This window comes from Heterodontus francisci, chromosome 18 (assembly GCF_036365525.1).
Source record: "Heterodontus francisci isolate sHetFra1 chromosome 18, sHetFra1.hap1, whole genome shotgun sequence".
NCBI lineage: Eukaryota > Metazoa > Chordata > Chondrichthyes > Heterodontiformes > Heterodontidae > Heterodontus > Heterodontus francisci.
In genome coordinates, this window is record NC_090388.1 from 70,771,148 (window position 1) to 70,787,718 (window position 16,571).

A 16,571-nucleotide genomic window follows, 5' to 3' on the forward strand; every position below is an offset into this window, starting at 1 on the left:
AAAAAAAAAGATGCTAAGGATCAGTCAGCAGAAGCTGAAGGACTGGGTAAATGAAACTTGGCTTTCCTCTGAAGTTGACTTTTATTTACCAAATATTTTATCCAAAATGGGCCGGTTACATGCATAAACTGAAGGGGATTCGTAACACAATGTTTTAATGAAAGCTGTGAATCTGCACCTTGTGATGTTTTGGAGAGGGATTGAATTCTAAATCAGCCCATTCTCATAACTGGCTTATGCATGACTGGCTTTCTGCAGGGACAATGGAAGAAAAAAAAAATTTCACTCCTTACTGCTGCTGACAACTCAATCTGTGGAAGTTAAGCCAACTATTTTGAAGGCAGCGTCTGAGCAGACATCACTCTTCCTGTCACTCAGGAATGTGTTCAGCCGCCACTTCCAGTGGTTTCATAATTCTGATCGATGCTGAGCTTCAGCTACAATAGGGTCTTACTGCCTTCATTTCAAAACAGAGTCAAGCACCAACAAGGTGTTAGTTACCCTAGTAACTAGATACCCTAGTAACAAATTAGTACACTGTTGGTTGTCATCGTCAGGCCAGAGTCTTCAACCACGGGTTTAGGAAGGAGAGAAGCCCGGGAAAGGAAAGAATGGAGGACGATAAAGGAACAAAACAGAGATTAAATAAAAAGGCAGCTCTAATTATGACCTAGACCTCGACCAGTCAGACCTTAATCGCTACCCAATCTGGCAAGCCCTCGACCCAAATCTTCTGAAAGGCCCAAAGCCCAGATTCCCAGCCTGACCCCAACCTCCAGGTAGCCAGGCCAAGGACTCGGACCTGAAGCCAGTTAGGACCGAAACCCCAAAGTATATAAACATTTAAAATTTTTCCAGTTGTGGAGTATTCATGCATTATAAATTTTGTAGTGTATTTCTTTGTAATATACATGGTAACTTTATTTCTCAATAATCCGTTCAACAGCATACTCTGCTACTTGTCATATGATGTTATTATTCTTCGGAATAATTTCTGCCATGCTGGACTCCCATCATGGAGCTTGCTTGATGGAAGCACAGATTGCAGATGGGCCTCTTAACATTATAGGGCAAATTTGGATGTCCATGTACCTATTGAGAAAATCTCTGGGCTGGGAGTACAGCATTTGAACTGCTGTCAAAGTTGTCAAAGTCCATTTACACGAGCCTCATTGTAACTTCCCGGTATTAAGGAAGAAGAGTCATTCAGCCCATCAGACTGATTCTTTCCACAGATCATGTGTGCACGCCTCTATTATGGATGCTAACCCGCTTACATGCATGCCAACCTAGAAAACCAGTAATAGTTGACAGCTACTGTCACCCAATTTGTGTATGTAAATCCTAGCCATTTCTCTACTTTCCATTGTAAATGTTTTTTGCCTGCTTTCCAGGAATGAAGTTCCCAGTTCAGTAATCACTCCCACAATTCTTGCCCCACTGTCCCATGCCACACTCCACTCATTACAGCTCATTCTCTGTTCATTTCCTCTCCTCACCCCAGGATTGAGTCCTGTCTGGATGGGCATATTAGCTTCCATTTGCTTTGCTCAGGGCATCTTCAGACACACCCATCACAGCTCTAATCATTGGCTTATCCAAAGCAGTAATCCATGTTGCTTCATCATCCTATCTCTGTGCAAAACCCAGAAACCTCCTCCTCTTGGAATAATTATTCACAGCTTGAATAGTCTCCATATTCCTCTGGAACAAAGAACAAAGAAAAAGAACAAAGAACAGTACAGCACAGGAACAGGCCATTCGGCCCTCCAAGCCTGCGCCGATCATGATGCCGGTCTAAACTAAAACCATCTGCACTTCTGGGGTCCTTATCCCTCTATTCCCATCCTATTCATGTATTTGTCAAGATGCCTCTTAAACGTCGCTATCGTACCTGCTTCCACCACCTCCCCCGGCAGCAAGTTCCAGGCACTCACCAGCCTCTGTGTCAAGAACTTGCCTCGCACATCCCCTCTAAACTTTGCACCTCGCACCTTAAACCTATCTCCCCTAGTAATTGGCTCTTCCACCCTGGGAAAAAGCTTCTGACTATCCACTCTGTCCATGCCACTCACAACTTTGTAAACCTCTATCAGGTTGCCCCTCCACCTCCGTCGTTCCAGTGAAAACAATCCGAGTTTATCCAACCTCTCCTCATAGCTAATACCCTCCAGACCAGGCAACATCCTGGTAAACCTCTTCTGTACCCTCTCCAAAGCCTCCACATCCTTCTGGTAGTGTGGCGACCAGAATTGTACGCAATATTCCAAGTGTGGCCTAACTAAGGTTCTGTACAGCTGCAGCATGACTTGCCAATTTTTATACTTTATGCCCCGACCGATGAAGGCAATCATGCCATATGCCTTCTTGACTACCTTATCCACCTGCGTTGCCACTTTCAGTGATCTGTGGACCTGTACGCCCAGATCTCTCTGCCTGTCAATACTCCTAAGGGTTCTGCCATTTACAGTATACTTCCCACCTGTATTCGACCTTCCAAAATGTATTTCCTCACATTTGTCTGGATTAAACTCCATCTGCCATTTCTCCGCCCAAGTCTCCAACTAATTTATATCCTGCCGTATCCTCTGACAATCCTCATCACTATCCGCAACTCCACCAACCTTTGTGTCGTCTGCAAACTTACTAATCAGACCAGCTACATTTTCCTCCAAATCATTTATACATACTACAAACAGCAAAGGTCCCAGCACTGATCCCTGTGGAACACCACTTGTCACAGCCCTCCATTCAGAAAAGCACCCTTCTACTGCTACCCTCTGTCTTCTATGACCGAGCCAGTTCTGTATCCATCTTGCCAGCTCACCTCTGATCCCATGTGACTTCACCTTTTGTACCAGTCTGCCATGAGAGACCTTGTCAAAGGCTTTACTGAGGTCCATGTAGACAACATTCACTGCCCTTCCTTCATCAATCATCTTTGTCACTTCCTCAAAAAACGTGATCAAGTTAGAGAGACATGACCTCCCCTTTACAAAACCATGCTGCCTCTTGCTAATAAGTCCATTTGTTTCCAAATGGGAGTAAATCCTGTCCCGAAGAATCCTCTCCAATAATTTCCCTACCACTGACGTAAGGCTCATCGGCCTGTAATTTCCTGGATTATCCTTGCTACCCTTCTTAAACAAAGGAACAAAATTGGCTATTCTCCAGTCCTCTGGGACCTCACTTGAACCTTATCTTCCTTTCAGTACCTCACTTTGTACCATTTCTCCCATTTCTCCTTGTAGTCCATTACCCTCCTAAGTCTCTTGGCAACTTCCATCTGCCTCAACACATTCAATCCATATAACATGCTCTACAACTCCCCTGCTGCTTCCTTTGATGCTTTTTCACCTCCAAGTCTCCCATCTTCCCTGATCCCCTGGTATTATTCTTCCCTTTATACCCATAAAGTAGAGCATGTCAGACTGAAGCACACCTGGTACATGACCACCCCGGGTTGTTTACCTCTAGATTTAAAGCAATATTACTCTCCTCCTTCTTCATCCAAATCCTCCCACTGCTCCAGGGATAAGCTTGGAGAGTGCTACCCTCCTGTTTGCTCCCCATCATTAATACGTTACAAGTCTTACATGTAGCAGGCACTTTCTTTTAGAGTAACACTCACTTTCCCTTTGTACTTTATTATAAAACAGTGTAGTTTGTTTCCCCACTGACTTCTTGTGATTTTGACAGGCAAGCTGTGAAAACCCTGGAAAAATGGTGCAAGCTCATTGCATCTCTTGAATCATTGTAGGCAACATGGAAGTCTCACTGTATTCTATAAAACTGCCCCTTTTTAAACAATCTAATTCTCCTTTGAAAGAACATATGGGGTTCTTGTGGCAGAGAACTCCACATCCTCGACACCCTGTGTGTAAATAAATCTTTTTTTATCCTCCTCAATAATTCTTCTTGAGATTGTCAACAACTTGTGCTGTCTTGTTAACCTGTCCATAACAACCCATCATCATTTAACTTTTCATAACCCTTCATCACTTTAAAGACATCTATCAGGTCAACAGTTAACATTCTCAATCCTACTGAAAACTGTTATAGTGTCTCTGCTTAACTATAAGTCTTCACCCCTGGTAACATCCAGATTGCCTACAAAATAGTGGCCTGGATTAACATAGAAACATAGAAAATAGGAGCAGGAGTAGGCCATTCAGCCCGTCAAGCCTGCTTCACCATTCATTATGATCATGGCTGATCATCCAACTCAGTAACCTGTTCCCGCTTTCTCTTCATATCCTTTGATTCCTTTCACCCAAAGAGCTATATCTAACTTCTTCTTGAAAACATACAATGTTTTAGCCTTAACTGCTTTCCGTGGTAGCGAATTTCACAGGCTCACCACTCTCTGGGTGAAGTAATTTCTCCTCATCTCAGTCCTGAAAGGTTTGCCCTGTATCCTTAGACTATGACCCCTGATTCTGGACTCTCCTTCCATTGCGAACACCCTTCCTGCATCTACCCTGTCAAGTCCTGTTAGAATTTTATAGGTTTCTATGAGATCTCCCCCTCACTCTTCTGAACTCCAGCGAATATAATCCTAACCGACTCAATCTCTCCTCATGTGTCAGTCCCGCCATCCCAGGAATCAGTCTGGTAAACTTTCACTGCACTCCCTCTATAGCAAGAACGTCCTTCTTCAGACAAGGAGACCAAAGACTGCACACAATATTCCAGGTGTGGCCTCACCAAGGCCCTGCATAATTGCAGCAAGACATCCCTGCTTCTGTACTCGAATCCTCTCACTATGAAGGCCAACATACCATTTGCTTTTTTTACCGCCTGTTGCACCTGCATGCTTACGTTCAGCGACTGGTGTACGAGTACACCCAGTTCTCTTTGCACATTCCCCTCTCTCAGTTTGTAGCCGTTCAGATAATAATCTGCCTTCCTGTTTTTGCTACCAAATTGGATAACCTTACATTTATCCACATTATACAGCATCTGCCATGCATTTGCCCACTCACTCAACTTGTCCAAATCACCTTGAAGCCTCTCTGCATCCTCCTCACAACTCACCCTCCCACCCAGTTTTGTGTCATCTGAAAATATGGAGATATTAAATTTAGTTCCTTCATCTAAATCATTAATATATATTGTGAAGAGCTGGGATCCTAGCAGCAATCCCTGCAGTACCCCAATAGTCACTGCCTGCCATTCGGAAAAAGACCCATTTATTCCTACTCTTTGTTTCCTGTCTGCCAACCAATTTTCTATCCATCGCAATACACTACCTCCAATCCCATGCTCTTTAATTTTACACGCTAATCTCTGTGGGACTTTGTTGAAAGCCTTCTGAAAGTCCAAATAAACCACATCCACTGGCTCCCCCTCATCAACTCTACTAGTTACATCCTCGAAGAATTCTAGTAGATTTGTCAAGCATGATTTCCCTTTCGTAAATCCATGCTGACTCTGTCTGATTCTACCACTGTTCTCCCTGTGCTCTGCTATAAAATCTTTGATAATGGACTCTAGAATTTTCCCCACTACCGATGTCAGGCTGACTGGTCTATAATTCCCTGCTTTCTCTCTACCTCCCTTTTTAAATAGTGGGGTTACATTAGCTACCTTCCAATTTGTAGGAATTGTTCCAGAGTCTATAGAATCTTGGAAGATGACCACCCGTGCATCCACTATTTCTAGGGCCACTTCCTTAAGTACTCTGGGATGTAGATTATCAGACCCTGGGAATTTATCGGCCTTCAATCCCATCAATTTCCCCAACACCATTTCTCTATTAATACTGATTTCCTTCAGTTCCTCCCTCTCACTAAACCCTGTGTTCCCCAACATTTCTGGTATGATATTTATGTCCTCCTTTGTGAAGACAGAACCAATGTATGCATTTAGTTGGTCAGCCATTTCTTTGTTCCCGATAATAAATTCCCCTGTTTCTGACTGCAAGGGACCTACATTTGTCTTCACCAATCTTTTTCTCTTCACATGCCTGTGGAAACTTTTACAGTCAGTTTTTATCACATGCGTCTCTAATTTCCTGTTTAATGCCCTTCCCAACATCACCACTACAGTTTGGGGGTCTATATTCAACACCTACTAATGCTTTTTGTCTCTTAGTGTTTCTCAGTTCTACGCATATAGATTCCACATCGTCAGAGCTAATATCCTTCTTCACTATTGTGTTAATTTCATCTTTAACCAGCAATGCAACTCCACCGCCTTTTGCTTTTTGTCTGTCCTTCCTAAATACTGAATACCCCTGGATGTTCATTTAACAGCCAGCCCTCCCAACAACGTAGGGGTCGTGGCGGGTGGTGGGGAGCTGGAAAATGCCTCCGGGAGAAACCCGCCGCGGGCCATGATGCCGGGAAGGCCCGGCCCGATATTGCTAGTGGCGGTGAGGCCTCGTGGCAGACCCTCCACCCCTCGCTGGTGGGGGACCAGAATTTATATAAGCAAATTTATTTAAATACCTGCATTAATGAGATTCTTGCTCCCGACATCAATGCCTCACCAATATTAATGCCAGTGGCCGGCACTCCCGTGCCTTCGGATCTTCGTTCGGAGATCCCAGGCGTAACACTGTTGGGGAAGGGGGAGCAGGTAAGTTTCTCTGTGCAGGAGTGGGGGGAACGGAGTCAACCTATTCTGATTGGTCTAGGGGAGGGGGGAAGGGGTTGAAGGTATAATTCTATCAACTTTGGGTGGGGAAAGGTCAGGTACACGAGGTAAGTATTTTGGGCGGGGAGAGAGCAAGGAATGAACTGGATGGTTATTGGAGGGGTGGGAGAGGGACTAGAAACAATAATTTAATTTTTCTATTTAAATTTAACATTGCTATATCTTTAAATATTTAAACTACGTTGATGGGCTCGGAGCCCTTTAAAAATGGTGTCAGCGCCAGCACAGTGGCACTGGACGCCATTGCCGAGGACAGAATGCCCATCCCCTCCACATCATTGGTGGGGGGGGGGGGTGCAGTCCACCCCAGCGAGTTAAATGAGCTGCCCCGTTGAATATCATGGTGGCTCCGCAACAAGCAGTCCATGTGTGCAGACCGCCATAGTTTACAGCCGCTGCCGATTTTGGTAGCAGCAATGCAAAATCCAGGCTAGTGTCTAGACTTCAAAAGTAATTCATTGGCTGTGAAGTGCTTTGGATGTTCCGAGAACGTAGAAGATGCTATATAAATGCATGTTCTTTTTTCCTTTTTAAACCTACAGTGTAAATTACCCATTGTTTTTATATCCTTCCTATAACAGAGTGACAAAAACTGTACACACTACTCTAAACTCAACCTTAACTAAGGCTGTGTTCAAGTCCAAAATTGCTTCCTTACTTTTATTTTCCAACACTTAACATTAACCGCAACTGTTTAATGGATTCATTTACTTTTAAATTTAAATAATTCGTGGAACTTAAGGATCGATGTTTGTATTGCAAATTATCCTACTCCATGGGGCCTCAAGAAATACTCCCTGAACATATTTCTTGCTGTCACCTGAAATATTATGCTCAAATACTGAAAAGATATTAAGGAAATGCTCTTTGGTGTCAAACCTTTGCACATTCATCATATTTATCCTTTTCATTCAGTGGAGGTCATTGCAGTCCAAATTGAATTTTTTTTCAAAGTTCAGAGAGTCAATACAAATATTAAAACTTAAGTATATATGGGGACATTTTCCCCTTCAGTGCTCCCAGAACAGACTGAGAGTGCATATACGGAAATTACATGATTTTCCAACTATTAATTTTAATGGATGAAAGACCGTGGGATAAGTGCACAATTTCCTGATATGCAGCCTTCGTGTGTGTTGAGAACTCCAAAGCAGATCCCTTAGTTGACCATGATGGCCTAATGTTTAAAGGCACTGCCTGCCGTTATGTTAAACCAAGCAGACCAAAGTATTCCAGGTTCGATACACCATCGGTTTTGCTGATCTCCACAGGAGCAGCAATTAGGGATCCACCATTTATACTCAAACATGAAGGACAAAGGATCCAAGGCCCCAAGCCCTCCTTCCGGGTGAAGCAGTGATTTACTGTACTTCCTTCAATTTAGTATACTGTATTTGCTGCTCACAATGCAGTCGCCTCTACATTGGGGAGACCAAACGCAGATGACTGCTTTGTGGAACACCTCCGTTCAGTCCAAAAGCATGATCCCGAGCTACTGCTCGCTTGCCGTTTCAACACTTCCCCCCTGCTCTCATGCCAACATTTCTGTCTTTGACCTGCTCCAGTGTTCCAGTGAACATCAATAAAAGCTCGTGGAGCAGCACCTGATCTTTCGATTAGGCACTCCACAGCCTTGCAGACTCAACATTGAGTTCAATAACTTCAGAGCATGACTGGCCTTTTTTATATTTTTATTTTATTTTATTTTTCAACCTTGTGCCTGTTTTTCATGTAACTAGAGCTTCTCATTATTCCACTATTGACACTCTCTCTGGACTAATGTTTTGTCTTTCACCACAAGCATTAACACACTTTTTGCCTTTGGCCCAGGACATCTTTGTAATTTAATCTCTCCTGCCCTCTGCCCTATCACACACCTCCCCTTTTGTTCTCTTCCCCCCCCCACCCCCCCACCACCCCCTTCACTTGCTTAAAACCTAATTCTTTTCTAACCTTTGCCAGTTCTGATGAAAGGTCAGAGACCTGGAACATTAACTCTGCTTCTCTCTCCACAGATGCTGCCTGACCTGCTGAGTATTTCCAACACTTTCTGTTTTTATTTCAGATTTCCAGCATCTGCAGTATTTTACTTTTATTATTATTATGAAGGGTGGACATATGGATGAGCTATCAAAGGATAGCTACTGTTCATTGTATTCATCCTGGCAAGTCAACGTCTTCACAAGACAGAGAAAATTAAGGTTTCCATTCAGTAAGTTTGCTTGTGTTAGAAGCAGTTAGTAAGTGAGTGTTATACAGCAATTCTGAAATTGTTGGCCAGTGTCATGCAATTGCCACAGGCACAAAGCTTTCACACCAATGCCAGTTTCTAGGCTCACATTCAAGTGGGAAGCACTATACTGATAACACTTCAAGCAGACTGAGGGAATTAACAAATTCAGTGAATCAGATTGGGATAATAATCAAGGTTGATCTTTAATAATAACACCAGTTGAATTAATCTAGTGAATTGTTTAACTCTGGAATTTTCCAGGGAACAGTAATTGGCATTAGTTTCATTGATCTTTTTTGTCAGGGTTAATGTTGAGAACTTTTCCACTGCAGTTACAGAGCTGAGTAGATTTTTTTCACGGATCAGGTTAGATTAGATTAGAGATACAGCACTGAAACAGGCCCTTCGGCCCACCGAGTCTGTGCCGAACATCAACCACCCATTTATACTAATCCTACACTAATCCCATATTGCTACCAAACATCCCCACCTGTCCCTATATTTCCCTACCACCTACCTACATAAGTGACAATTTATAATGGCCAATTTACCTATCAACCTGCAAGTCTTTTGGCTTGTGGGAGGAAACCGGAGCACCCGGAGAAAACCCACGCAGACACAGGGAGAACTTGCAAACTCCACACAGGCAGTACCTGGAATCGAACCCGGGTCGCTGGAGCTGTGAGGCTGCGGTGCTAACCACTGAGCCACTGTGCCGCCCTGTTGTCTTTCTTTTCTAATTGGCCTTAAGGTCAAGTTTGCCTTTGCCAAAACTGCCACTAGCTCCTCCCACATTCCCTCTGTTATTTCCTCCAGTCCTATGTTCCAGTCTGATCCTTGCAGTCTTCTAATTCTGGGATCTTGTGCACTCTGCTCTCCCAGTGTTCTTTGATGGATAGAAGTGATTTGAACTCTTAGGTCCTAACCTCTGTGACTCCCTCCCTGAACTTTTTTGCCCTGTTACTTCCCACACTGCCTTTCAAAGTCTTCTGAACGCCTTTCTTTTCAACATGTCATGCTCACGTGAAGTGCAGCGATGAAAATACAAAAATAAACTGGAGTTATAAAAAAATTAGAACAATTCAAAAAAAAGACTGGTACATTTTTGCCTTCAACAAGATGGAGGACATAGTCACATGACAAATACCATCTCCTGCACTAAAATGCACCTCCATGACTGCTAAGAATTAAAACTCATTAACCCCGTCTCTATTGAAATGAGACAGCTTATCACACATGGATGTGAGCTATCCACAAAACAAGATGAAATAAAGGCACTCACAGATGCCCGTTTCCATCTACAATCACTACAATAAAGTGTGAACATCCCTCATCTTATCAAAATGGGCTGAGATCGGAAGCCATTGTATAGCCCCTCAGGAACCAAAAGCCTAAACTCACATGGACGAAACTAACACTTCATGAATTTACCTTGCAAGGTAACCTTTTTGGAGAACATCAAGATCATCAGTCTGGGATCTCTAGCCACAGAAAGGACATCAAAAGCTATCTTGACTTCTACCATAAGGCTGTGAGCGAGAGAGAGAGAGGGAGAAACCAACTCCAGCTAAGACATTTGAGTCCTGCTGAAATTAATTGGCAACTAACTGCAGCAAGTAAAAGAGTGCCTGATGAACAACTCCTCCACCTGTGAAATTTGAACTAAAAGATACCAGCTCCTTATTCAAACTGAACTGTTGTCTGCCAGGAGACTTCAGCAACTCAGCAAGGGCAAGATGACCAGTAAAAAGGCCTGGAATTTTAAAACTTAACTTCAAAGAGGATCCCACAGGAATTTCCTGAAAAGAACAGACTTTTACATCTTGAACTCTTAATGCCTCTTACCCTTTACCTTCTATCTATCTTTTCTTCAATGTACATGAAAGAGTGAATAAGTGCGTGGGTGATGTTGGGAACATTTTGGGTGATTATTGTTTCATGAATATTTAATCTTCTGCTTTAAACTCACAAGAAAACTTATCACTGTTTATTTTAACAACAAAACACAGGGGCTGAAACGCTAATCTTGGCGGCGAGCTCAAAAATTGGCGGCCCGCCCAAGTGGGCTGCACGCCAAGGAGCCACCGCGATCTTAAGCAATCGCGCTGTCCATCCCTGGCAATGGCGTCAGCTGCTTGTGCGCAGGCGCTGGCGCCATTTTTAAAAGGCAGCCAGTCCTGCCGCCTAATTTAAATTTTTAAAGACAGACCCCCCAAAATTAAATAAATACATTTCTAATGCCCTTTCCCACCCCCCCCCAATAAAAATTACATTAACTATTTGCCCTTTCCCCTAAGAAATACTTACCTTTAACATCTGACCTTTACCCTACCTAACTGCACAAAGTTTACAGTTCAACCCATCCCACCATCCCCTACACCCATTACGTTTATTTAATCCCGTCACCACCTCTGCTCCTGTACTGAAAATCTTACCACCTCCCCACTCCCCATCAGCGTGGTGCCGCCTTTCCCCAGATGAGGATTTGAGAGCGCGGGAGTGCCGGCAGCTGCGCCGAAGATCGCAGTGGACCCTCAAGATCGCAGGTAGTGTATGTTATTTCATACATTTTATTGATTTGAATATTTTAATTGTGGTCCTGTTGCCCAGCAGCGGGGAGGGGGGGTGGTGGGGGGCCTGCCGTGGACACTGCCAGAAGGATCGGGCCGGGCCCTCACAGCATTGAGGTCCGTGGCGGGCCTCATCCGGAGCCATCTTCAGGCCCGCCTGCCACGGAACCCAATGCCTGGGGGAGAACAAGATCCAGCCCGATAAATGGTGATCTGTCCTAATTGTCCTACTGTTGCTTGGTCTATTCTCTTCGATGTGAAGGACCCAAGGAAATTTATTACGAAACAATCACTATGCAAATTCATATATCTGTCGTTAAGGCAAAATCATTCCGTTCGAATTATTTACTTGACTTAGAAGTGGGATATACTTTACAATTTTCAAAATCTTTCATTGACTCTGGCAATAAAGATGCAAAGCTTATCAACACACAGTTTGAAATATGAAAGTACAAATGTCTATCCTTCTAAAATACACACACAAACAGGTTAAAGAGAAAAATAAAGAAAAATGACAGAAACTGGCTCTGCAGAGATCAACTTTAAAGAAAAATACTTTGACCAAGTTATTGTCAATTCTTGAAGAGAAAAGATAAGATATGGAATGTTCCAGATGGCCCTTTGATCTGGCGTCTGGGTGCATGTAGATGGCTGTCACTTGGATCTTTCTGGAGCAGCTCTGTTCAGGAGACGTCGAGGGAGAATTACTGCATGAATGGTTTCAGCTATCACACTGGATTCTCAGAAGATTTTCCAAAGCAGATGGAAAAGGATGAGTTGGATGGCTTCTCTCTTAGCAGGATACACACCAACTGGACTCCAAACAATCCAAAAACAAAACTAAAACTGCTGACAGCCATAAATCCAGACATGTGACTTCTCTCAGTCCAAGCAGTTGCATAGTCCATAAGACTCCGGCTGTTTACTTAGCTTAAGACATGTGACTTCCAGTAAGTGTTTTTAAAACAAAGTCCCAAGTGTCCTTTCAGTGACCCTTTTAAAAAAAAAACAAGTTCAGGCATCTTCTCAGGTATTTTCCACAGCCCTTTAAACACGAGGCCTCAAAAGACAATTAATAATGGAAGCACCTACATGACATCTCCACCCTTGGAGGAATGAAATGCCATTTTTAAATGCATTCTTTATAAAGTGTGGACATATGTTACGACCGAGGCTGGAGATTAGTCTGACAGGCTTAACAGGAGAATCACTGCATCAGGAGTTTCAGCTATCACACTGAATTCTCAGGGTTTCTCAAAGAGGTAGAAAAAGGATGAACTGGTGGCCTCTGTTTTAGCAGGCTTACCCCCAGCACTGCCTTTCTCTAGTTCTCCTTCTCCATGGGTCACAACATATATTTAAATGTATTACTCAGTTACCGATAAAAGCCGATCATATACTTTATCTATTTTAGTTTATAATATCCACCAACGAGGTTTCTTTAATAAAAAACAAAATTATTACTTTATGATAAAACAAGACTAATTCAATAAAGATGCAAAGCTTATTAACACACAGGTTGAAATATGAAAATTCCCTTCTAAATTAACCTAACACACACGCCCACACACACCAGGTAAAGAAAAAATAAACAAGATTTCTCTGCAGAGATCTCTTTACAAAAGAAAATAAAAAAGAAATACTTTGGCCAAATATGTGTTAATTCTTGAAGGAAAAGTATAAGATATGGTATGTTCCCAGCTGGTCCTTTATTCTGGCATCCAAATATGTGTAGACGGCTGTCACTGGGATCTTTTTGGAGCAGTTCTTTTCAGGCGACATCAAAGGTTAGTCTGGCAGGCTTTACAGGAGAATCACTGCATCAGGAGTTTCAGCTATCACACTGAATTCTCAGGGTTTCTCAATGAGGTGGAAAAAGGATGAACTGGTGGCCTCTGTTTTAGCAGGCTTACCCCCAACTGACTCAAAACAATATCCAAAAATGAAACCAACTCTTGACCACCATAAATTTTGACATGTCACTTCTCCGTTAACAACTCACAGCTCCCATAGTCACCAAGGCCCCTGCTGGTTACTTACCTTAAGACATGTGACTTCCAGTAAAGGTTTGTATTTAAACAAAGTCCCAAGTCCTTCCAGTGATTGTTTGTAAAATAAACCAAAGTCCAGCATCTATGGACTCCCTACAATCTTTCAAATGAATCAATTTCCACAATTTTTAAACATGAGTCCTCAAAAATTATTTTAAAATGGAAGCACTTTCATAACATCTCCATCCTTGGAGGAATGAAGCACCATTTTTAAATGCATTTCATTACAAAGAGTGGAGAAAAACAAAAGATGAAAAAAAATTAAAGCACATTTACACACTTATTCTCATTCATTCTTTACTTGCAACTAATACAGATATGCCCTGTACCATCTTTGTACTCAGATAACTAAAAACCAGGTTAAATTCTAGATGAAGCATCAGCAATTACATTGTTTTTCTCCACAATAAGGATAATCTTTAAGTGATAGGGCTGCAATGGTAAACTCCATTGAAATAGGCTGGCATTCTCATTTTTGAATTTTTCCACAAAGGCTGGGGGGTTATGATCAGTATATACCAGTGTCTTTCTATGGTCGTGGTGGACACACACTTCAAAATATTTAACAGCTATCAGTAAGCCCAGGGGTTCTTTTTCCACTATAGAGTATCTCTTTTGGTGTCAATTTAGCTTATTGGAAAAGTATCCCACTGGCCTTCCTATGCCTGATTCATCATCTTGTAACAGGATTACACTGACCCCCCCAGGTCACTAGCATCAATGGCTACCTTGAAGGGCTTAGTGAAATTTGGGGCAGCCAACACTTGTTCATTGATCAAAATGACTTTCAGCCTCTCAAAAGATGCTTGGTAATCTCCTGACTACATGACCAAATCCTTCGGTGGAGCAGCTATAGTACTGAAATTTAGGACAAACTTGCGGTAGAAACCATACATCCCCAAAAACCTCATGATTTCTCGTTTAGTCTTAAGGGCAGGGAACTCCATCACTGCTTATACTTTTGCTGTTCTTGGCAACACTTGTCCTTTCCCAACTATATGCCCGAGGTAAATTACCTGCGCTTTTGAAAATTCACTTTTTGGCAAGGTTTATCACCAAATCAGCTGACTAATTTTCTAAACCGAGCTTTTAGTTGTTTCAAGTGGTCATTCCAAGTGTCACTGTAGACCAGCACATCATCAAGGTAAATCACACAGTTAGGAACACTGGCTACCATTTGGTTCATTAGTCTCTGGAAAGTTGCTGGGGCAATTTTAGCCAGACTAGCATCACTCCTCATTGAAAAAGACTGTCTGGTGTGAAAAAGGCTGATATTTCTTTAGCTTGGGGTGATAAAGGAACCTGCCAATATCCCGTTAACAAATCTATTTGGTAAGAAATGTGGTACTGCCCACTCTGTCAAGACAGTCTTCCAAGTGAGGAATTGGGTAGTAGTCTGCCTTTGTTACTGCATTGACTTTTCTGTAGTCTATGCAAAAACTTGTTGAACTATCAGGCTGAGGCATTAACACTACTGGGGAACTCCAGCTGCTTTGACTGGGTTCAGTTAAGTGATTTTCCAACATGTATTGGATTTTTGCTTTTACCTGGGCCTGTTTCTGTGGACTTAAGTGATAAGGATGCTGTTGTATAGGAGAGGAGTCCCCTATATTCACATCATGTGTGGCTAAGGTTGTACATCCTGGTTTATCCCTACAAACTCTTTTAAATGCTGTGAGTAGCCTTGTTAGGTCTTTTCATTGTTCTGCATCTAAATATGAAAGCATCCCTGAAAGTTGCTACCCAGGTTAATAGGGCTGTTAAGAAGGCATATGGTGTGTTAGCTTTTATTAGTAGGGGGATCGAGTTTCAGAGCCACGAGGTCATGCTGCAGCTGTACAAAACTCTGGTGAGACCGCACCTGGAGTATTGCGTGCAGTTCTGGTCACCGCATTATAGGAAGGATGTGGAAGCTATGGAAAGGGTGCAGAGGAGATTTACTAGGATGTTGCCGAAGTATGGAGGGAAGGTCTTACGCGGAAAGGCTGAGGGATTTGAGGTTGTTTTCGTTAGAGAGAAGGAGGAGGAGAGGTGACTTAATAGAGACATATAAGATAATCAGAGGGTTAGATAGGGGGGATAGTGAGAGTCTTTTTCCTCGGATGGTGATGGCAAACACGAGGGGACATAGCTTTAAGTTGAGGGGTGATAGATATAGGACAGATGTCAGAGGTAGTTTCTTTACTCAGAGAGTAGTAGGGGCGTGGAACGCCCTGCCTGCAACAGTAGTAGACTCGCCAACTTTAAGGGCATTTAAGTGGTCATTGGATAGACATATGGATGAAAATGGAATAGTGTAGGTCAGATGGTTTCACAGGTCGGCGCAACATCGAGGGCCGAAGGGCCTGTACTGCGCTGTAATGTTCTAATTCTAATTCTAATAGGGCTGCATTGTATAGGCCCGCTGCCAAAATAGGCGGTGGCAAAAGAATGGCGGCGCGCATGTCATTGAGCTGCCGCAATTCCAAACGCGGTGCCTCATTAGCATGGCCGGGGCAGGCGAGCTGTCCCCGGTGACGGCGTCTGCTGCCAATGCGCAGGTGCCTGTGCCACTTAAAGTGCTTACAGCCCTAATTGACCATTTAGATTTTTGAAGACACAGTACATTTAAAATGAATAAAAATGGATAAGAAAATCTTTCCAACCGCTCTTCCCCCCTCCCAATAGCATTACACATCATTCTTGCCCTTACCCACCCCAGAATACCTACCTTGAATATATGACTTCCCCCACCCCCACACCAAAGTTCAGGACCTTTGTCATTTACCCCTTCCTATCATCCCCTCGACCAATCAGGTAAGTTTGACCCTGCACCCTCCCTCCCGCACTGAGAAAATTACATCCTCCACCCTCCCCACAGGTGTTGCTCCTCGTTTCCCCAGAGAGGGATTCGAAGGCGCGGCAGTGCCGGCCACCAGAATGAAGATCGATGCGGCAAATCAGGATGCAACGGGACCTTCATTAATTCGGGTAGGTTCATTTATTTGCACATGGAAATCGTGGTCCTGTTGCCAAGCGGCAGGAGGGACCGCCATGCAGACTCTCCACCTCCGTTGA